The sequence below is a fragment of the Octopus sinensis genome, linkage group LG1 (assembly GCF_006345805.1).
Source record: "Octopus sinensis linkage group LG1, ASM634580v1, whole genome shotgun sequence".
In the NCBI taxonomy this organism is placed as follows: Eukaryota; Metazoa; Mollusca; class Cephalopoda; order Octopoda; family Octopodidae; genus Octopus; species Octopus sinensis.
Window position 1 is genome coordinate 199,715,688 of NC_042997.1, and position 25,192 is coordinate 199,740,879.

Below are 25,192 nucleotides of genomic sequence, written 5' to 3' on the forward strand. Positions count from 1 at the left end.
TAGCCAGAGGGGAAGCAGATAAGAAAAAATTTGCCAATGTTCTGCGCCGTGAGGACCAAAGACTGGAGGTGTTTCGCGTTGCAAGACAGTGTGTGAGAGAGAATTGTGATGTGGTGGGAGAGAAGTGTGTTCGCATGGAAGATGGTTCACTTGCGCTAAACGAGGATGCAAAGAGAGAGGCTTGGAGATGCCACTATGAAAGGTTGCTGAATAAAGAAAATGAATGGGATAAAGAGAGTCTGCCGAACGTTGACCCAACAGAGGGACCAGCTATCAGGGTCGATAGTTCCTTAGTAGCTAAGGCAATTAGAAGCATGAAGACAGGGAAAGCCCCAGGCCCATCAGGTATCACTGCAGAGATGCTCAAAATATCTGGTAGTGTCGGCTATAGCCTAGTCACCTGTATAGTTAATCAGGTGATACATGAAGGAGTCATACCCAATGACTGGTGTAGCAGCATAATAGTCAACTGCTACAAAGGTAAAGGTGATGCCCTAGATACAAATAATTACAGAGGTATCAAGCTGTTGGATCAGGTGATGAAGGTTACAGAGAGGGTCATAAGCCAACTAATTAGAGAGAGAGTTAGTTTAGATGAGATGCAGTTTGGTTTCGTGCCAGGGAAAAGTACCACTGATGCTATATTCCTGGTAAGGCAGCTGCAGGAGAAATACCTAGCCAAAGATAAGGCCCTGTACCTGGCTTTTGTTGACATGGAGAAAGCCTTCGACAGGGTCCCCCGATCCCTCATATGGTGGTCAATGAGGAAACTAGGAATAGAAGAATGGTTGGTGAGAGCTGTGCAAGCCATGTACAGGGACGCTGCTAGTAAGGTGAGGGTTGGAAATGAGTACAGTGAAGAATTCCGGGTAGAGGTAGGGGTCTACCAAGGCTCAGTCCTCAGCCCCCTCCTATTTATCATAGTCCTCCAGGCAATAACGGAGGAATTCAAGACAGGATGCCCCTGGGAGCTCCTCTATGCTGATGACCTTGCTCTAATTGCTGAGTCATTATCAGAACTGGAGAAGAAGTTTCAGGTGTGGAAGCATGGTTTAGAATCGAAGGGCCTTAGAGTCAACCTAGCTAAAACCAAAGTCGTAATAAGTAGGAAGGTAGACAAATCACAAACGCCTTCAGGTAGATGGCCCTGCTCGATCTGTAGAAAAGGTGTAGGTAGAAACTCTATAAGATGCACCAAGTGTAAGCTATGGACACATAAGAGGTGCAGCAATGTCATAGGAAGGCTAACTAGGAAGATGGTTTTTGTATGTGGCAGATGCTCGGGAGCATTAACCTCTGAAAATCTGCAGAAATCAACTTCCGTCACTTTCCAGGGGGAAAAACTAGAAGTGGTTGATAGCTTCCGTTATCTTGGTGACCAAGTCAGTAGTGGGGGTGGGTGTGCTGAAAGTGTAACGGCTAGAGTAAGAATAGCCTGGGCAATGTTTAGGGAGCTCTTACCTCTGTTGGTGACTAAAGGCCTCTCGCTCAGAGTAAAAGGCAGACTGTATGATGCATGTGTACGAACAGCCATGCTACATGGCAGTGAAACATGGGGCGTGACTGCTGAGGACATGCGTAAGCTCGCGAGAAATGAAGCTAGTATGCTCCGTTGGATGTGTAATGTCAGTGTTCATAGTCGACAGAGTGTAAGTACCTTGAGAGAAAAGTTGGACCTAAGAGGAATCAGATGTTGTGTGCAAGAGAGACGATTGCACTGGTATGGTCATGTGGTGAGAATGGATGAAGATAGGTGTGTGAAAAAGTGCCACACCCTGGCAGTTGAGGGGACCTGTGGAAGAGGTAGACCCAGGAAAACCTGGGTCGAGGTGGTGAAGCACGACCTTCGAACTCTAGGTCTCACCAAGGAAATGACCAGAGACCGAGACCTATGGAAGTATGCTGTGCGTGAGAAGACCCGGCAAGACCAGTGAGAACAATCAAAATCAAATCATATATCAGAAAGCAGGGGTTAAGTGACCCATCTGTTCGTGTCCGCTGTCAGCCTCGTCCGGCACCCGTGCCGGTGATACGTAAAAGCACCATTCGCTCATGGCCGTTTGCCAGCTCTGCCTGGCCCCGTGTCGGTGGCACGTAAAAGCACCATCCGTTCGTGTTCGTTGCCAGCCTCGCCTGGCCCCGTGCCGGTGACACGTAAAAGCACCGTCCGTTCGTGGCCATTGGCCAGCTCTGTCTGGCCCCGTAAAAGCACCATCCGTTCGTGTCCGTTGCCAGCATCGCCTGGCCCCGTGCCGGTGACACGTAAAAGCACCATCCGTTCGTGGCCGTTCGGCAGCTCTGTCTGGCACCTGTGCAGGTGGCACGTAAAAAACACCCACTACACTCGCGGAGTGGTTGGCGTTAGGAAGGGCATCCAGCCGTAGAAACACTGCCAGATCTGACTGGGCCTGACGAAGCCTTCCAGCTTCACAGACCCCAGTTGACCCGTCCAACCCATGCTAGCATGGAAAACGGACGCTAAACGATGATGATGATGATGATATATATGTGTGTGTGTATGTGTTCACACACACACACACACATATATAAATTATAATTTGTTGGATATAGTTTGTTGCACAATAAATATAGCTTATATAATATCAAATATTGTTCTCTGACTCCTCTTTGACTGCACTGTTTTCAATGAAAACCACCATGTTTCATTTTAGGATTGTCCTATATCGAATGAGCAGCAGATTATCTTAAGTTTCTGTACTGAAATAACTAATTTCACTGCATTAGATTCAAACAAAATAAATCATCAACAATATGGTAACAATGTTCCTACTTTAAATTTTTTTTAAAGCCTTTTATATCATATAATCCTTTCTATTATAGGCACAAGGCCTGAAGTTTTGGGGGAAGGGAGTAGTCAATTACATCGACCCCAGAATTTCACTGGTGCTTAATTTATCAACCTCGAAACAATGAAAGGTAAAGTTGATCTCATCGGGATTTGAACTCAGATTGTAGCGACAGACGAAATAGTGCTAAGTATTTCATCCAGCGTGCTAATGATTCTGCCAGCTCACCACCTTCCTTTTATATCATATAATGTTGAAAACAATAAGTGCACTGTGACAGAAGGGCCATGAAGTTTGCTCTGCAACCATGAGGTCCTTGGTCAGATAACATAATTATAGCATCTTGGGCAAATGTCATTCTCAATAGTATTGGAACAATTCATACCTTGTGAGCAAAATTTGGTAGACATCAACTATATAATACTTGTTGGGATGTATTGTACGTATAACACAAAAAGGTACTGCTTTGTCATGCAGTGTATCATGTTGATTCAATCTGAGTATTACATTAAGAGTACACTCGTCACTAGAATGCTCTTCAACCACTTGCATATTAATTCAGAAGCAGGTAAGTCAATTGATCAAATAACTGAATCCTTATTGTCAAACTATGCAGATCCACCAGTGTTCAACAGGTGTTTATCTTTCTCCTTGAGATGGTCCTGCCTTATATTAACACAAAGACTATTTATATTTTATCACTAGGGAAAAGACAAAATTTGCAATTTTCAAATTATAATTGGTTCAGAATAGAAACAGCAGATCTTAACAGCTAGATATCATTAAATAAAGGAGAATGTCCATTTCATGCACTATTGAAATAGGTATAGTAAATTACTTGACCTCACATCCCTAACTGGTTATTTATGACAAGTCAAACAATTATATTTTGGCAATTTCCATATCATCAACAGGTCAGCTATTCAACAGTGTACATCCTGTATAAACAGCACACGTCTAAGCAGTAATGTATAGCTGAAAAATAACATATATTAGAAAAACTGATTTTTAGGCACTTTAACCTTTTGAACCTGCTTGCTAATTGGCAGAAACAGTTATTTTCAACCATAAACACAGAACTATGTGGCCACCTATTTTGGGCTTCTCAGGGATATAATCAAATGAAATAATGCCCTCTAAAGTATATACAGAGGTTCAAAGGGTTAAGCAGGAAGGCAGCAATAATGAAATATAAAAGCTATAAAGTAGGTGTCATTTAATAGATGATGGCTTCAGAAGAAGAAAATCAGGGTTGTAATGTTTGTATATTTTCTAAGAATAATTTTGGAGTTCAAGTGAATAATTAAATAATTTGTTGGAAGAATGATCATGTTTAGTAAGTATGCTTTGAAACAACAAAGACTTGAGTTCCCTCCCAATGTGTGGTACCTTGGACAAGTGTCTTGGGTCAACCAATACATTGTTAGCAAAATGTCATAAACAGCAACTGGCTATAAGCCAATGGATATGAGTGCGTGTTGAGCGGCAAATAATTACATGCAGCAAAAATACATTGCAGTGTGCAGTTTTATGAGGTGTTATCTCTCCTTATGTCTGGTTGACTTTGCCTTTTAAACCCTTCCTAAGTATACAAAGTAAATATGAGATAAAGCATAAAGGTTGATAGAGTTAACAAAACCTTTGGAGGTAGTGCCCCGACATGGCTTTAGTGTAATGGTTAAAATTAGGAAAAAGGAAAGTAAAAGTAAATTAAAACTAGAAATTTATACAAAACTATGCAGATAAATCACGAGAAGCCTACCTATATCTGGACATCCTAACCTTAAGTACTTGCCAGATGGAGTAAATCACCCTCCTCTCTTGCTCTTCTTATTTTCTTAGAATAAATTACAAAGAAAATATTCAGGGTTGCCACCTATTTGCAAATCAAATTATATCTGCTACATTTCAAAGCAGTGAGCATTAAAAAGTTATTTATAAACAATCATGTAGAAAGGAAAAGTCATTTTTAGTCAAGTAGGTGCAAGAGACAACAAAGAACATATTTTGATGTTATTAATCTCTTCATTAAATCATAGCATTCACTGTACTAGCCAAAAAAGTGATGAGAGAATGTCAAAGTAAATATAAAATACTGACCATGTATAAGTGAGAAAATGTCTTAGTTATATACAATATCATTTATGAGTAAGTGTGAAAATAAATTTTGTAGAGAATATATTATTGAATGAAATTACTCATATTTATTCTGTTAGGGGAGAAACAGAACAAACATATTTCTATCAGAGAAACAATTTTAAATCATGATATTAATTCTTAAATCTTGACATTTAAGGTAACAGAACAGGCCCAGAAGGGACATATATTTTTGTCATGGAAATTGTTGCTGGTCATAGCATTTTAAATCAGGATATTAATAACAGGGTGTAGGACAGATGAATAGCCTTGGAAAGGATGTTTATAACTCAAAGCTCATTTTATGAGCTGTTATTAAAATGAAATATCTAAACTGATTTTATGCTGTAGCAGAACTATGTATGTTAATCCTGACTTAACTATTAATTAAATGTTTTGCTCTCTGAACAATCATAACTATTTAGATTCTAAATAACTGATTATTCTTTTCCGATGCAGGTTTGCTTGTTAAATTATTTTGATGCGTTCCTCTGAGTAATATACTCTACTGAATACTAAGTATGTCAGAATTTACACATTAATAAAAGCAGTTACAGAAGTTTGGTAAAGTTAAAGTGAATTTGATGGTAAATCAATAAATACATGCACTGTTTAAGTTAACTACTAAAAAGCTCTCTTCCTTCACATGAAGAAAAGACAACGACCAGATACTTAATCATTAATTGATGCACACACATAGAGTGTTTGCAAACAGGGTGACGACAATATGCTTCATAAACATATATTAAACTTCTCTATCAAAACAGACCCCATGATCAAACGGGGTGAGGTGTGAATCAACTAGTTTCAGCTGTCATTAAAGCTGCTGAGAATAATAATACTGCATATCTGAAATGTAAATAAGATCATAGTGAAGTTGATTGCATTTACATAGCAGTGCAATGCTATCCATGTATTTTAATTAAGTGAGGCACTGAGAGACTGTTGCTACAAATTTAATATCAACAAGCTGTCATGGTCCCCAGCTAGTTAATAGACATGGCAAACTCAACACTGCTACATAACTGTAGTCAGGTCTTTTATGTTGCTGTTTATACATTTACAATAAATAGTATTAGTACTCTCTGCAACAGTTTGCAGCAAGGAAGTCACTTGATTCTTTGGTGAGACTTGAATGAAAACCCAGAGTAGCCAAGTTCATTTTCATTCACAGCTGCTGAAAGCCCCATGGTTTTCAGGCATGCCACATTAGGCACAGCTGGGGCTGTGTGGTAGTGAAGTCATCTTGGGTTCAGTCCCACTGCATGGCAACTTGGTCAAGTGTCTTCTATTATAGCCTCAGGCCAACTAAAATCCTTGTAATGGATTTGGTAGAGAGAGAGAAACTGAAAGAAGCCCAATATACATGTATGTGTGTGTGCGCCTGCGTGTACCCTGTTTGGACATTGTGATGGTTATAAATGATCATTATCATCATACAAGCAAGGTTGTTCGTTTCCAGTTTACTGTGTAAAGCATGTGTAGCTATGAAGCAATGGGGAAATATTACCTTGCTTGGAAAGAGATAAGGGTTGGCAACTGGAAGGGCATCCAGCCACACAAAAATCTGCTTCAATAAATTCCAAATAACCCATGTAAGCATGGAAAAATGGATGATAAATGATGGTGTGTGTGTGTGTGTGTGTGTGTGTGTGTGTGTGTATATATATATCATCATCGTTTAACGTCCATTTTCCGCACTAGCACGGGTTGGACGGTTTGACCGGGGCCTGGGAAGCCAGGGGCTACACCAGGCTCCAGTCTGATCTGGCAGTGTTTCTACAGCTAGATGCCCTTCCTAACGCCAACCACTCCGCGAGTGTAGTGGGTGCTTTTTACGTGCCACCTGCACAGGTGCCAGGGGGGTCTGACATCGGCCACGATCGGTTGGTGCTTTTAACGTGCCACCGGCACGGAAGCCAGCCAAGGCAGCGCTGGCATTGGCCACGTTCGGATGGTGCTTTTTATGTGCCACCGGCACATAAAAAGTAAGTATCTGCATTGAGTATCTGTGAGTATCTGCATTGAGAGTTCATTCCTGCAGCAATTGTGTTTTAACAAGGTTGACTTATGAACATTTGAAAGCAATCCTCTTGCTTGGATGCAGCAATTTCAAAGCAAATATTGATGATATCTTAAAAGCTAAACACCAGTTTCACAAGTCTCACTAACCTTTTTTGCTGCTTAGTTTGTGAGATTCAGATATGGGCACACTGGGTGTGATATAACTATCTTATTGCTAATGTCACCTTCTTTGATAACTTTTTGATGAATAAATATATTGGTTGTCTTTATTTTTTGTGTATTCACTGTACTATATTGAACAAAATGATTATGTGGCCCACGTTCATCATTTTCTCAGTTATCTGGCCCGCAGTGAAAAAAGTTTGGTGATTCCTGGTATAGAGTGTTTGAAATGGTGAACAGATATTGTATATTGAGAAAAAGGGGGCCATCAGAATTTTGATTAATTACTGCTTTTGTCTGTTTATGAACTCATAAATGAACAGAAGCACTTATTAGGGATTATCCAAAATTCTGACTGCCTCTTTTCTCTCTCTCTCTCATATATATATATATATATATATATATATATATATGTATATATATGAGAGGTGTCAGTGTGTGTGTGTGTGTTGAATTATGTGAAGCACTAAATTAAATGTCATACAATTTGGTTGAGATAAATTTGAAATTTTCTGTTTTATTGTTTTAAATTTTCTTCTTTTGAGATTCTATAGATCATATCTTCTTTTTTCTTTTAATAAATATTTTTTTCAAATATATAAGTATATCAATTTGCATATATTAAACTATTTTTCCTGGTATTTTACTTTTTTCTAATAATCAGACATCATTATTATTATTATTATTATTATGATCATTGAGTTCAAATCCCACTAGGGTCTATAGTTTGTCCTACATTTTTTCCGGGGCAGATAATAAAGAACAAGTGGAGTACTGGTTTGACATTTTTGACTATACCTGACCCCTCCAAATATGTGGCCTTGTGCCTACGTTAGATCATTATTACCAATGTGAGTTCCCCCTGTGTATATTTGTTTATTTTAATTTCCGTTTGTAAATTAATAAAAAGAAATCTATGATAAACTAAACCAGTAGCAGAAAGAATCAGTCGCTAGTTTAACAGACTTCTTGAAGTTCATCTTAAAACATACCCTCACATGGCTGGAACTATTTATAAAGCCTTCGATAGATATTTTAGCTTTTGTTTCAGTTTTTCTGTTCTTTTCAATATTTATGATAAATGTGAGTATTTTATTTGTTTATTAATTATCATTATTATTATTATTATTACTACACTCACAGAGTGGTTGATGTTAGGAAGGGCATCCAGCTGTAGAAACATTGCCAGATAAGACTGGAGCCTGGTGCAGCCTTCTGGCTTCCCAGATCCCCAGTCGAACCGTCCAACCCATGCTAGCATGGAGAACGGACGTTAAACGATGATGATGATGATGATATATATATATATATATATATATATGTATATACACACACACACACACACACACACACATACATATACAATAAGCATGTTTGAAATTGCATTAACAAATTTAATCTTTAATAATTAAAAACACTTAAGGTAAATATTAATTATTTTTTAAATTTACAAACACACTACTTCATCAATGATTAACAAACATATTTTTATCAGTGGACAGATTTTTCTTTCAAATCAGCATCTTAACTTCACCTGCATCTTCCAGATAATATCTAATAAAATTGATTAAGTCAAATACAGAAAATAACAAAAACAAAATCATAATGTATCTGAAAGACAGAAATGTATGCAATTAAAAAAATTGAGAAATGTTTGTTTTTAATTTTATAATTTTCTTTTATAGATTTAGTTTGTGAATGAAAAAATGAAATATATATAAAAACTTAAGCTAAGCAAATATTGTATTTCTGATACAGATGTAGTTTTGATAAAGGTGAAACAAGCATTATTTTTTTACGAATTTCAGTTTCTTCTTGGTTTATATTATAAAATATTTGTGTGCATGCATGGAGGAAGCATTTTTTCATGTGTATGCATGCATGCTTGATGATGGCCATCCACTCGTGACCAAAGAAAACCATTACTGACCTTTAGGAGCATTGTGCACACAAGACTACCTAATACTTATACACTTACGGCTCTGTGGGTGACTAACAAGCCCTGCTTTTGACAAACATAAATAACTGCAAACATTGAAGACCAAGCTTTCCCCATTTGTTACACTAGCTGTGCATTTTCAAGCAGCATGCTTAAATTCTACATGCATGCATACATACATACATATATATTTTGCATATGCACACGTGCTAACTTGCTCTCCTTTCTCTTCCAACAAGAGTATTCATGTATCTACTCTACAGCAAGACACCTATCCTTGTCCCTCTATACTTATAAGCTCTCAGTTGACAGAGACACACACCCACTTCATTTCTACTCCCCACCTTGCAGCCAAGGAGTTTGGTTTTGCAAGTTGTTTGGTGACCGTGTTGGTGCTGGTGTCATATAAAAAGAACCTAGTACACTTTGTAAAGAGGTTGGCATTAAGAAGGGCATGCAGCTTAAGAAACCGTACCAAAACAGACAATGGAACTTGGTGTGTTTCTTGGCCTTATGAGGTCTTGTCAAACTGTCCAACCCAAGCCAGCATGGAAAACAGATGTCAAACGATGATGATAATGATGATATATAACAAAGTGCTAAATAATTACCATATACAAAACCCAATGTTTCCGCTAAATACACTATCTTTAAGGTAAAGTGTTTGCCATATTAAGAACAAAATATATTCTAGTCTCATCACGAATTACATTATGAATAAATGTTTATATTTTTAAACAAAGTGAAAATTGCTATTCCAAACAGTGCACAGATGTAAAATGTGAAAAGTCAAAACTCAAGTCCACATTACCTCATGGATGAATGGGCGATTTGTTATGATTCTAAACATTCAAAAGAAATTACTTGTCTAATTGCATCATTATTCCACTTTATTTTAGATCTTCACACATGAACACCTGATGTCTTACTAATGATTTTAACAACTTTAACACATCACAGCTTCTTTAACAGAGATATACTGAGGTGTCAACAGAGGTTTTACATTTTTAATATCTTTCATACCTTTTATCTTGTTTTAAACTTGTTTCAATCATTATACTCTGGCCATGCTGGAGTACCACCTTGATGGGTTTTAGTCAAACAAATCAACCCCAGGACTTATGTTTTTAAAGCCTGGTACTTATTCTATCAGTCTGTTTTGCTGTGCTGCAAAGTTACAGGAACACGAATGCACCAACACCAGTGGTCAAGCGGTGGCAGATAAACACAGACACAAAAATATTTGATGGGATTCTTCCAGTTTCTGTCTACCAAATCCACTCACAAGGCTTTGTGCCCAAAGTGCCATGCTGTGGGAATGGATCTGGAACCATGTGGTTGGAAAGCAAGCTTCTTACCATACACACACAAATGTGTGTGTGTGTGCGTATATATTGGGTCATCCCATGCATAATGCGGTTTTTCAATTGCATGAGCTAAAAGCCAGAGGGAGAAGGGAAAAACTACCTGCATCAACTTGCTATAAAAGCAGGCAGTAATTTTACCTTGTACTAATTCTTGTACTTATCCTTAGTGCAAGTTTTGAAGAGTACAGTTCAATTTTAGCAGTTATTTTTTCAAACCTATCATGGAAGTGATTAGGAGCATATTTGGTATATTTTGCTTTATGGGTTCAATAAAGGCAACAGTGCAATGGAAACTGCGAGGAATATTAATGCAGTATATGGGGATTGGACAATAAGTGTACGCCAGTGTCAACGGTAGTTCCAGAAATTGCAAGCTGGAGACTAAAGCCTAGAAGAGAAGCCTCATTCTGGAAGCTCTATAAAGCTCAACGAGGATGTCCTGCAAACCTTAGTGGAATGAAATCTCATCGTAACTGTTGCGGAACTAGCAGAGAAGCTTGGATTTGATCATTCAACCGGATAATACTTGGCCACAAACAGCAAGGATGACATTCCAAAGGCTGGAGCAGCTTGAATGGGAAACGATGACCCACCACCATATTCACTGGACATTGCTTCATCTGATTATTATTTATTCTGCAGTCTTCAAATTCATTTGGACAGAAAATATATGAATTCTGTAGATGAGGTCAGAACAGTACTGGAGGAATATTATTTGTCAAAGACAACTGAATTTCGGAAGAGGGACCTTGCAAGTCTACCAGCTAGATGGAAGAAAATTGTAGAAAATGAAGGAGAGTGTATTTTAGATTAAAAAAGAATTTTTAAAATCTTTATTTTGATGAATACAAGAAGTATTTAAAAAATGCATTATTTCTGGGACGATCCAATATATATATTTTTTCAAAATGTAACCACGTGAATTGTTGGCAATTTTTTTCTTCTGTCTTCCTTTTCTCTTGGACTTTCCTCTGTCTCCTGTTTCTGAAGAAGAGCTTTGCTCGAAACATAAAACCACCTTTCTTTCCTTCCCTCAGTGTCTGTTAATACTTTGTATGTACTATGTCCTCGTGTTATTTTTTTTTTTGCATTTGTTCTTCATTTGTTTGGGATTTACTAAATATCATCATCATCGTTTAATGTCCGCTTTCTATGCTGGAATGGGTTGGATGGTTTGACTGAGGGCTGGTGAGCCAGAAGGCTGCACCAGGCTACAATTTGATCTGGCTAAGTTTGTACAGCTGGATACCCTCCCTAACACCAAAGATTCCAAGTGTGTAATGGATGCTTTTCACGTTCCGCTAGCACGAGTGCCAGTCAGGTGGTACTGGCATCGACCACGCTCAAACGGTGCTTTTTACATTCCACTAGCACAGGAGCTAGTCAAGAGACACTGGCAACGACCACACTCGAATGGTGTTTTTATGTGCCACTGGTACAGGAATCAGTCAGGCAACGACCACACTTGAATGGTGCTTTTTACATGCCACCGACATGATATATATCATCATCATTTAACGTCCACTTTCCATGCTAGCATGAGTTGGACGATTTGACTGAGGACTGGCGAACCAGATGGGTGTGCCAGGCTCCAGTCTGATCGGGCAGAGTTCCTACAGCTGGATGCCCTTCCTAATGCCAACCACTCCAAAAGTGTAGTGGGTGCTTTTACGTACTGACAACGGCCACGCTCAAAATGGTGTTTTATATGTGTGTGTGTGTGTGTGTGTGTATATATATATGCATGCAGGTAACTTATATGCAGCTTGTGTGTCAAAGTATGCTTAAGTGTGTAACACAATGGTATGATATAGTAGTTGTTCCATGCTTTTGCTAATTGCTGTAGGTGCCTACGTAGTCACAAACAGGCACAACACTTTCACAGGTCTCCAACCCATTTATTCAGCAAGCTGCACCGGTACTTGACTGGAACTCATTTTCAGCTGAATAGACTGGAACAACATAAAATGAAGTGTCTTGCTCAAGGATACAATGTACTACCTGGTCCAGGAATGACACCAACAACCTTATGATCAACCTTATGATAAAAAAAACCTAAACACAAAATCAAATACCTTCACTCTCTCTCTCACTCACACACACAACATCATCATCATCATCATTCAACATCTTTCTTCCATACTGGCATGGGATGGATGCTTCAACAGTATCTGATGAGTCAAAAGGCTGTGTCATGCCCCAATATTAACATACGGCCTGGTGTGAGATTTAAAAATACTCATTAGATGTCTTGCAAACAACTTGCACATGCAAGTGCTACTAGTCAAAAACTCTGCGTACCAGAAGCCAGCAAGTGTATGGGGACATCAGGAGAGAATGCGCGCCATTTCGGGGCCTACCTCTCGACGGCATCAATGCGCACCAGCACTCCTGACCGATATGAGGCCCCGCTTGCTAGATCAGCTGGTTATCAAATAAAGCTCAATATACTGTTATTTACTTTCTTGTCAATCATATTGTAATCTTCGTGAAATGTTGGCAATTACCAATCAACTTGGTTGCAAAGGTTTCTGATGCCAATTTTGAGGAGCTTAGATATGATTTTGAATACTCTTCATAACACTTCATAACATTCTATACGTCACTAACAAAAATTGTGCTAATTGCTACCACTTTCAATTACTTGTCCAGTTTATTAGAGAATTACAACTATCACTCCAAGAATTTTCTTTATTAACCACAATTACAATTTTTAAAAAAAAAAAATTTTTTTAGAAGAATCAAGATGTTCTCCCCCGTCACACTCACACACATTATTTGTTTCATCTTGGTTAATTTAGCATCTCCATACTGATGAGCTGCTCATATAAATGGAACGATGCTGCAGTAGTTACACACACTGATAAATATCCTCGTATAACAACAAATTGGTTCAACTTTGCTCGGCAAAATATTTTTTATCATTAACTCACAGATTAGTTGATTCCACTCTTCACTTTTATTCAGGTTCAACAGTCTCAGCTGCTCTGAACTTATTTGTTGTATACATTCATAGGTGCAGGATTGGCTGTGTGGTAAGTAGCTTGCTTACCAACCACATGGTTCCGGGTTCAGTCCCACTGTGTAGCACCTTGGACAAGTGTCTTCTACTATAACCTCAGTGTCTTCTACTATAACCTTGTGAGTGGATTTGGTAAACGGAAACTGAAAGAAGCCCATCGTATATATGTATATATATATATGTGTGTGTATGTGTGTGTGTGTGTGTTTGTTCTCCGCCACATTGCTTGACCTGCGATACTTGTGTGTTTACGTCCCCATAACTTAGTGGTTTGGCAAAAAGAGTATGATAGAATAAGTACTAGGCTTACAAAGAATAAGTCCTGGGGGTCAATTTGCTCGACTAAAAGGTGGTGCTCCAACATGGCCACAATCAAATGACTGAAACAAGTAAAAGAAAAGAATCATCAGCCAAAATTGCACTCAGTACATCAAGTTATCCTATTTTGTTTCCTTCCTTCATCAGACTATTATAAAAATTGGGAGACTTGCTGTATGACATTTTGAGGGATTGAACCCAAGCAAGGTCAGCTAATGATGCCATCATCATCACTGCTTAAACATCCACTTTTCCATGCTTACATGTCAGATGGATTTTGCTGAGGCAGATTTTCTACAGCTGAATACCCTATCTGTTGACAATCATCACTTGTTTTGGAGCAAGCTTATATTTCCCCTTTGCCAGAACATGGAAGATTGGAAATGAAGACCATTACTTGTATTATGGTGACACTCATTTACAGCTATCACATGATGTCATGACAAGGAGAAATACGTAATTATAGACACACAAATTTTCAGTTTCTAACTACCACATCCACACAAAAGGCTTTGGTCAGCCTGGGTCTATAGAGGAAAAAATTTGCCCAAAGTGTCATGCAGTGAGACTAATCCCCCAAACCATGTAATTGGGAAATAGATTTCTCAAGTATACAATGATGTCAACAAAATAAAGATTAACAGAGTTATGGAGGGTAATATCATAGGTCCATATAACCTTTATTGTTCTTTTTTTACTTGGAAACCAAACCAGTGACTTAAACCCTTTGATGCAATAAAGCTAGTGGTACAATCTTCCTTATTAAGATCATCTTGCAATGAACATCTGGTCTATGACCTCAATGTGATTTTATGAGTTACAGAAATAAAATTTGATGTACATAAATTTCAACTTTAATACAACCAGTCTTGAAACAAGTGAAATCTACAGATGGGAAGGACCCCATTTACACAAGGAGAATCAATACAGCACCTGGAATTGTGAGCAGTGATGCAGCATTCTTCCAGTGATACATAAGAATCTGTTGGCAGTAAATCAGTGTCCCAGCATGGTTATAGCTACATGGTTGAAACAAGTAAAAGAATTGAAGGGGAAAAAATCGATATACATGTAATTGATTACAAGTTTTTATGATGTGAAACTCCTGGTTGATAAATTAGAGATTCAAAGCTAATCAAAAGCAAGACATCATTTACTGGCTGAACTTAATGGAAAGTATGTACCACTCCCACTTGATGGCTAATATTATGACAGTCATCTTGAAAAGTTTGCTGCACAAAGTCATGGAAATTATAGAATTTACATAACTACACAGCCTATAATTTTAACATAGAAAATGCTCATAAAATGCTAAAAAAAATAAACATATTATCTCTGTTTTCAATACACATTTTATGAGCCAAGAAGCTAGTCTATATATGATCATTCACACACACTATTAGAAAAACCATGCAAATTCTTCCAAAGCACATTCTACTATCTTCAAACAGGAAGAATATATTGGTCAATGTAGTTTCAATATACAAAAGGATGGAATGGTCACAGCAAGAATGCCTTTGATCATTGTTCTGCTCAATCAGAAATAACAACAATGTATACATTTTCTAAGAATGCTGGGTATTGAAAACAAGCTGCATGACTGTGATAAGAGGAGTTGTGTTGTATTATATATCAATCAAATCCATGCCAGCATGGGAAAATGGACATTAAAACTGTGATAACGATGATGATGATTAACATGATTATGAAGTGGGTTCTCATGCAGATTGTAATGAAAGACATTGAAGTTCACTACATGAAACTAAACCAAATAATCAATAAAATTGTTTTAGACTTCCACAGATACAGCCAGCAAAATTTAGAGAAACATGGTGAACAAAAATACTAACAATAAGAATCAAAAGCATGAAATGTTCCGACTCTTTTATGATTTGGCGTATGGCAGGTCTACCAAGAAGTGTTTGGTTGTAGCCTATATTAGACGGTTATAGAAATATTCCTAACCATAATTAAGGTGATAGTAGCACTAATTAGATACGTAAAGGTTTTTTCAGGGCAAATGTAAGTTGCTCAAAAATGGAATTCTAATAAGCACCAAATGTAACTTCCGAAACCATACCTATTCACTTCTGCTTCTATCTCTCCTTCTTTCATATTAACAGTGTTAACTACCATGATGATGCAGTTACTGATCTCTCAGAATCACGAACAATCCCATTATTCTGAACAATTTAGAATTGTTTCATCAGAAGTACTTTCTGAACTCTGACTCAGTGCAAAATGTAATGGGAATGAAAGAATTAATTACATGATATGACATTAATAAATTAAATAAAAGTTCATATTTGCACATGCTCACAATTAATTAGACAACACAGAACTTAGTTTACACAAATGATAGAAGGGAAATGGAGAAATGAAAAGTAAAATGAAAAAGGTATGGTTAGTGAGTTCAAGACTGAAATATATTTGACTGTCATTATCAACATTTAAAGGTGGTAACTTGGCAGACTCGTTAGCATGCTGGACGAAATACTTAGTGGTATTTCACCCATCACTACATTCTGAGTTCAGATTCTGCTGAAGTTGACCTTATCTTTCATCCTTTTGGAGTCGATAAAATAAATACCATTTGAACACTGGGGTTGATGTAATCAACTCATCCCCACCTCCCCCAAGCCACCCTTGAGGCAAAAATTTGAAATAATCATTATCAACATTTGCATTTTCAAGCAGGTCAGGTAATCTAATTCGTAGACAAGACAGTTACAGTGAAGATTATGTACCAAGAAACGAAGCCCTACAATATAAATTGATATGGACTGGTGGAAGTATCGACCTCTTGTAGAATAAATTTTCTGGTACCAATGTCATATATATATAAGGTTGGTGAATGATGACAAAACAAGTATTCAGTTATAAATTCCATATTCAAACCGATGAACTGATTAGTAAATGAGCAAAAACAGTACTTGTTCAATGCATTTCTCTTAAACATCTTTGAACTGAACTTGGCTCTCCCTCTAAGATCAGATGAAATAAACCATTTTGATGAGCTGGTAATAATGAAACCAGGTGAGCTTGTTCTCCACACTATTCTACAGAGGGAGACTTGTGATTTAACAAGTGTTGATTTGTACAGTGAGACTAAATATATGCTTATTAAGCATAAACACATATTTGTAATTACAAATTTAAAACAAATATACCGTGTACTTTTCTTTTCATTAGATTTCTTATAATTTTGGGAAACATTTATGTGGTGATGTCAAAAAGTTCCCACACTAGATCTGTAGTGTACCAACATATGGTAGCACATGGTTGCATGCATAGTGACAGCTAGCAGTGACCTTCGTGACACAGTGTGCCGAGTGATATCACTGTGTTTACCTTACAAGTTGTGACATTTGTGTTTCTTATTTCTATATTGCCCAGAAGGGGCTGAACATAGAGGGGACAAACAAGGACAGACAAAGAGATTAAGTCAATTACATTAACCCCAGTGCGTAACTAGCACTTAATTCATCGACCCTGAAAGGATAAAAGCAAAGTCGATCTCAGCGGAATTTGAACTCAGAACGTAATGGCAGACGAAATACTGCTAAGCATTTTACCAAGTGTGCTAATGTTTCTGCCAGCTCACTGCCTTATCATTTGTGTTTCTGTGATCATGTATATGCTGTAATCTGCGATTTTGTCATGGATAGAAACAAAGAGCCAATGTGAAATTTTGTGTTAAACTTGAGAAGTCCGCTACAGAAACATTTCAAAGCTTACAACAATGAGGCAATGGATCATACACAGTTTTTCAAGAGGCATGGGTGTGGGTGTTTAAAATTGGTAGAACATCCCTGGAAGATGATGAGAAGACCTGCCATGAGCATCACCCCCAAGAAATGTCATATAGTGCAACAAGAATTCATCCTCAGAGCCAGACCATCAATCAGCAGTTCTACTGAGACATTTTGAAGTATGTGAGGGAGAGCATTTGGTGAATGTGAATGAATCTGTGAAACGAAGAATTGTATTCTTCACAAAGCTCTCCTCAGTTGCGAGTTTCTTGCCAAAAACAATAAGATATCATTTCCACACCCACCCTATTTGCACTCGCAGACTTTTATTTCTTCACCAAGATGAAAATGCAGCTCAAAGGTCACTATTGTCAAGATCCGAAGCGAATCACAGGTGTTCAGCTTGTTTACAAGAAAAACATCTTCCAGGCTGGATTCCAAAAGTAGCAGGAACACTGCGACTGGTGTATTGCTGTGCAAGGTGACTATTTCAAAGGAGATGATGTTAAAATTTAGGTAAATAAGTTGTTTTTTTTTTAATTAAACATAACTAATCTAGGAACCTTTTGATCCCATCTCATGAGAAGCATGAGTCCAACCTTTTGAAAATGTTACTTGCAATAAAGTCTCCAGGGAAATTTTTATTATGCAATACAACAAAAGCTAAGAACTAAAACAAGGAATTTCACCAGTATATATATATGTATATATATATATTCTAAGGTATAATTTTCAGCACCATTATCTGGTGGAGTTCTATGTTGAGATGTCAAGAGTAAGGAGTTACTTCTTAGTCATTACTCCTCCCTGCTTCACTCTAGCTTGAGTTAACAGTACCCCTAAAGGACCCCAGTTAAGTGTCAAATAGTAGATGGTCCTGTGGTGGTTTAGGTATACAGGACTCAGAGAAAGCCTAACCCCCAAGACATGTAGCACAAAGGCCCACTGGTATGTTGGCATGCTCTGATATCACATGTACTAGTTCCCTTATTACATGATTAAATAGACCCTGTACCACAAGGCCAAGCTTGGGACAATAAGTGAATAGTAGAGTAAACTGTAAATACACTGAGAGAAAGCAATGAGAAACCACTACAGTATTTTTCCCAAGACATATGGATGGCGGTGCCCCAGCATGGTCACAGCTCGTGAACTGAAACTAGATAAAATATTTAAAAAATCTGTCTTCTGACTTTAGCATGGAGATCTATGAGCAACAATATCTGTAAAACTGACATGGCACATTGAAAGAAATAGAGACAAAGATTGATTTTTCACAGTTCCTTGAGCTGGTTCCACAAAAAACGCACCCAGTACACTCTAAAGTGGTTGGTGTTAGGATAGGCATCCAACCATAGAAACCATGCCAAAACAGACAGTTGAAGCTTGGTGCAATTCTCTGGCTTGCCAACTCCTGCCAAACTGTCCAACACATGGCAGCATGGAAAACAGTCATTAAATAATGAAGATGATGATGATGACATTCAATTTGAATATCTGTAAATTGACACCCCAGACAAGGATGCTGCATAGTGGTAGTGCAGAGCTAGTGGTATCAGACAGAGGTAAGGTAATAAAACAAAAAGAGAAGCTTGAATGGATGGTGTGATGTTGAGTGAGTTTTTAACAAACAGCTAAATGACTTTGGAATTTAGGGTTGCATAACAGAAGCACCATCCTTGATGCAGGACCAATATTTCATTGTGTGTTTGACTTGAGATTTGCAGAAAGTCAGCAACTGATCAGAGCTGGAGTATTTTTATTGCTTTAAATAGGAAAGATGGTCTCTGGGGTGCTATTTATGTAATGCTATGAATATGAGATTCCCAGCAGAGATTATCAGAGATTGTGAAGCCTAACAGTCGTAGCAACTTTTATGTTTATAACCACATGTTGCTAAAGGCTACAGAATATGGAAGTATAAAATATTTTCTTTGATGTGTGCGTGGTTTTGTTATCTTTATGGTACCACAAGCACAGACATGGCTGTTTAGTTAAGAAGCTCATTTTGCGATCATGTGGCATCAGGTTCAAGTCCCACTGCAGAACACCTTGGGCAAATATCTTCTACTCTAGTCCCATGTCAACCAATGTTTTGTGAGTTAATTTGGTAGATGCAAATTCTGTGAAAGTTTGTCAATCTCCTGTCCAACTGCCTGACAACCGGTGTTGGTTTGTTTACATCTCTAACTTAAAAATTTGGCAAAACAGCAACATAAGTACAGAGTCAATTTTGTTCAACTGAAACATTTTATGGTGGAGCCCAAGCATGGCTGTTATCCAATGACTGAAACAAAAGATAGAATATGAAACTGTCAGGGTCTAGGTAGCATATGGATTAAATGTCTGTGCGAATAAGTTTAGAGAGGAGTGAAAATTGGTATCATCTGCATTGGAGCAAGAATTGCTAGAGGTACCAGCAGGTAAATATTTAAGGAAGGAAGAAGCTGAGTGACATAAACCAAGTTTATTAGAGAATCAATTCAGAAATAAATATAGAAGGGTCAAATAAGTCAAATCAGATGCTGAAATGGAAAGGTTTTTAACAAACATACAAAGTCAGAAATAGTTTTAGAAGAACTATTCCTCATGTTATATTTCATTATTCATATAAAGTAATTCATACACACACACACACATATATATATATATATATATATATATATATATATATCTTTATGAATTACTATATGAGTAATGAAATATACACAGACACAACAGCGCTCCATCTATATACATACACACACAAATATAGTGTGTGTGTGCATATATATATATATATATATATATATATATGTGTGTGTGTGTGTGTGTATGTGTATATATATATATATATATATACACACACACACACACACAAAAGTATTTCATATATATTCATCCATATGATATTATATATATATATATATATATATATATATACATATATATCCTAATGGAAATATTTCATATTTCTACAAAGAGATATATTTGCATGAAGAAGTAGACGCAGTATAGCAAATTCAAACAACAATAATTTAATATGATAAGAGCAAAGTTAGTAATCTTTTTCTTATTAATATGATTGATATATTCATAAGGTTATTTTCAAAGCATCGTGAATATTTCCCATTTAATGTTTTATGCCGTGGAATAAGAAAGTTTTCAATTTGTTGCTGTCATGTCATATGAAATATTAGATGTATTAGTACATTTGTGTGAAAATGTAAGATCTGAAATAGCGTAATTAATTGGCGCCTAGCATTTCAGAAGAAGGAAACGGCAAATTAATAAAAATGGCTCATTTACACGCTTTAGACAGTGACCATGTCTCCTTTGCTATTCAGATAATTTGGACTTTAAGTTATATGAAGTTAAAAACTATAAAGTTGTGTAAAGCTAAAGTAAAATTAAATTGCTAGTATTTTGTACTGGGTAGTGGTAACACTTTCATAGAATGAGACACAGAACAGAGCAATATTGAAGTTAGTAAATTCTTCAGAGACAATCAAATATGTTTTATGTATTAAATATATCATCATCATCACTTAACATCTGTTTTCCATGGTGGTAGTGGTTGGAAGATGTCAAGCTCCAATGTCTCTTGGCATGGTTTCTACAGAATGGTAAAAGACAGGTGCAAAGAAATTGTAGTGATGCTGGAGCAGAGATGAGTTATGCATGCTGTGTAGAAGAGACAAAATGACGGGGATGAGCCAGACAACTCAAGTACAATTCTTTTGTCTGGATGAAAGGTGAAAGGAATGCAATGGAGTAGCTATATCAATCACAGAGAAAATTGGATACAGTAATTAGAATAGCCAAGTATGTGATACAGTAATTAGAATAGCCCAATAATGGGATACAACAATTATGATTAGTCTATTAATGGACAATGCAACAGTGAAAATTATCTTCACATACACACCACAATCATGGTTGGCAGATGAACAGAAAGACTACATTTACAAGGGCCTCCTGTAAACTATTGATAACAAATGATAATTACCTCATTATGGTGATTTTAATGGATGCGTTGAACCACACTATGATGGCTTACTTGATATATACAGACGTTGTTATGGATCTGCCTGAGAAATGAGCAGGGATAAAACTTCTGAGTTTTGTGAGGCAAGTGACATGACCATTTGTAACTCAGATATCATGAAACCAAACATACACTGGGCACTTACCAACTGAAACACAGAAGCTGTTGTAAACGTTCCATTCAGACCTCTAGTTTGACAAAAACTTTCCTACCTCACCAGTCTTGGAGGCCATAACAAATAAGCAGACATAGGATTGAGCTTTCCTCTTTAGAAGGAGATTTTAGAGTTGCAGAATTTTAACTCCAGGTTTAGTTACTATGTGTCTTGGTTGCCATTCCTAATGTTATAGGTCTTGGATGATCCATTCATCATGCTAAATGGATAGTGCAAATCAAAGTTCCAGTATTTATTGTGCCATGACTATTGGCTTGCCATATACAGATGTTGTGACTCCTCACTGTGCAAATTAGCACATTAAGGAAAGCCAGTTTATTGTCCTTCAACTTTTTTTCTGTAAACTGCATTGATAATCTAATTATGGTCCAGCAATATTTACATTAATGAAGGCAGTGTGAGAAGGAGTCATCTATACAACGCACAGAAATATCCCTGGTATGGGTAATAGATTGAAAACAACAAAACAAATGAAAAAAACTGTAGAGCGCATTGACTGAAATATTGTGAAATACCAACTAAAATGAAGACACTGGTTTAAATATATCAGTGTAAAATAATGAGTTAAATATACTAATACTAACTTAGCTAGTTTTCACTGCAGATGGTATCTCAGTAATTTTTCTCACTGATTTATTACTATATTAAATATCTTACATTTTCCATTATTTTATGTTTTTACTGGAAAGATTTGCGAAGAAAAATGTAAGTATAAGAAAATTTGTTATTCTAAACAGACTTATGAATGAAAAATGTCACAGATCTAATTGTCAAGATATATTGGCTAGAGTAGAAAACCTTCAACACAACAGCTTGAATAGATTATTAAGTAGATGTTGTCTCATAAAAAAAGAAAATTTACAAAACTTATACCTCAGCAAAGAATTCTAAAACATATTAGTGAGGTCTCCAATTTCAGGATAATGCAGTCTTTTAATATATTGCTGCCAACTGCACCTTCCCTTGCATAAAGCCACTATTTGGCAAAGAATACATATACAAATGGGAAGAAAGAGTCTTGGGTAGTGCCTTGGGAAACAATTGGGCTGCTTACAAGGGTGAACGCAGTTAACTGTGTCTGAAATACTTTGTTATTTTAGAGAAAGCAGCAAAGAGGAAACCAATGATGAAGTTTGTTAAGGAAGAACAACTCAATTCACAGCACTATTCTTCATCCTCTACACTGTAATACATACAGTTAAGGCCAACCATGGTCCTAATTACCAGTTACTAACATACTATTTACATTACTAGAGAGAGATAAAGAAAGAAGAGAGATACATTTTATCTCATTTCAGAAGTCATAGCCAATAGCTATATGCATACCCAGAATCTACTCTTCCTAGCGCATATTTCTCACACCTTGTTGTCAGCATTAAATACTATCCATTACTCATACATAGTTTCTCTTTTATCATCATCATCGTTTAACGTCTGCTTTCCATGCTGGCTTGGGTTGGACGATTTTGACTGAGGGCTGGTGAACCAGATGGCTGCACTAGGCTCCAATCTTGATCTGGCAGAGTTTCTACAGCTGGATGACCTTCCTAACGCCAACCACTCCAAGAGTGTAGTGGATGCTTTTTACATGCCAGTCAGGTAGTATTGGCAATGACCTTGCTCGAATCTTTTTACACATGCCACCGGCACAGGTGCCAGTAAGGCGACATTGGTAATGATCACGCTTGAATCATGCCCTTTTACGTGCCACGGCATGGGGGCCAGTCAGGCGGTACTGACAATGACCTCGCTCGAATCTTTTTACACATGCCACCGGCACAGAAGCCAGTTGGCTGCTCTGGCAACGATCACGCTCAGATGGTGCTCTTGGCACCCTACAAGCATGGGCACAAGTGCCAGTAAGGCAATGCTGGTAACGATCACACTCTAATGATGCCCTTTTATGTGCTACTGGCACGGAAGCCAGTTAGCCGCTCTGTCAAACTTTCTTTGAGTATATTTGCCACTTTAAACTATCTTTACCAGTTAAAATCCTATATTTCTAAATCAAAAGCAATCCAAATAAACATGGCCACTTTCTTCCCTCCAAATCCAATCTTTATTTGTTAATCTTTAAATAAAGCAAAACATTTCACATCTTCATACCCCTACAGTATCCATTGTATCCATAACTCTCTAAAATTTCAAGCTAGCTGACTGGTCGCAACTCCAATGCTGGTTAACTCTGGCAGCAAATGTATTTTTGAATCCCTGACATATCCAAACAGCTCAGTAGGTTACCATATATATGTCTCTCAATCTTCACAGACGCAATGCTTTCAGCCTCCAACATTCCTAATGGTTCTATTATGTAATAGAACAAGCAAAAGATACAGTCTATAATAGTTCTGGAGGATGAACTGCCACTACCTGGGAAGCATTTCAAACTTCTTCCTTAAAAGAATTAGGGATTAAAAAAATTATTTCTAAAACAAAATTACTCTACATAATTAGTTATGAATAAATTGAAAATTCTCGAAAAAAATAGTCATTCATGCAAAGATATAAGAAGGCACATGGCTCCATAGTTAGAGTGTTGGGCTCACAATCATAAGGTAGTGAGTTCAATTCTCGGACCAGGTTGTGTGTTGTGTTTTTAAGCAAGACACTTTATTTCACTTTGCTCCAATTCACTCAGCTGTAGAGATAAATGAGTAGCGACATCACTGGTGCCAAGCTGTATCGGCCCCTTTGCCTTTCCCTTGGATAACATCAGTGGTATGGAGAGGGGAGGCTGGCATGCACAGGCAAGTGCTATTCTTCCATAAAACAACTTTGCCTGGACTCACGCCTTGGAGGAGAACTTTCTTGGTGCAATCACATGGTCATTCATGACCGAAGGGAATCTATATAAGAAAAAGGGCTCAATATTTACAGCCTTTTAAAAATGGCAAAATTTTAATTGATTTGTTGAATAAATAATTGTCACTGCAAATGACAATAATTACAAATATTTATTACTCCAGACATGTAGCACTGACACAACAAATGGCAGGTGACATTTAATGACTTTCACAAGCATTCAGACACTCTTCAGTCTGAAAACTATGAGTTATGTTTGCTTTCTCTCATTTCCTTCCCTATTCTTAGAATCCCTGTGCATGTGAGTGTGTCTATGTTCGTGTCGACTTGTCTTGACATCGCTGTACATTAGTGTAATTCAAATACAAACAATGTCCTTCATTTCTAATATTCTGTGAGTAGATGTCTGGCATGGGGAAATTTTATTTTGCTAGGAAACAGGTAGGTGATGGAAAGAGCATCCAGCCATAATAAAATCTGCTTCAATAAACTCCACATAAGCATAGAAAAGTGGACACTGAAATTCTGATAATGATGATATACTTCGTATTTTAAGTCATAAAAACAGAAATGATTTTTCACTTGCAGAATATGTTAGAATTTTGTCTAACAGCCAAATCCAGATCTATCTATAGAAATAATCACTGAATCTAAGAGCAA

The 25,192-nt window shown here is 37.2% G+C and overlaps 1 long non-coding RNA gene across 1 annotated transcript; it reads left to right on the forward strand.

Moving 5' to 3' along the window:
* Positions 1-7,048: 7,048 nt before the first annotated feature.
* Positions 7,049-24,945, forward strand: LOC118765795. The gene is made up of 3 exons (XR_005001677.1): positions 7,049-7,350; positions 21,141-21,144; positions 24,935-24,945. It is a non-coding gene; the product is annotated as an uncharacterized LOC118765795 (long non-coding RNA).
* The last annotated feature ends 247 nt before the right edge of the window (positions 24,946-25,192 follow it).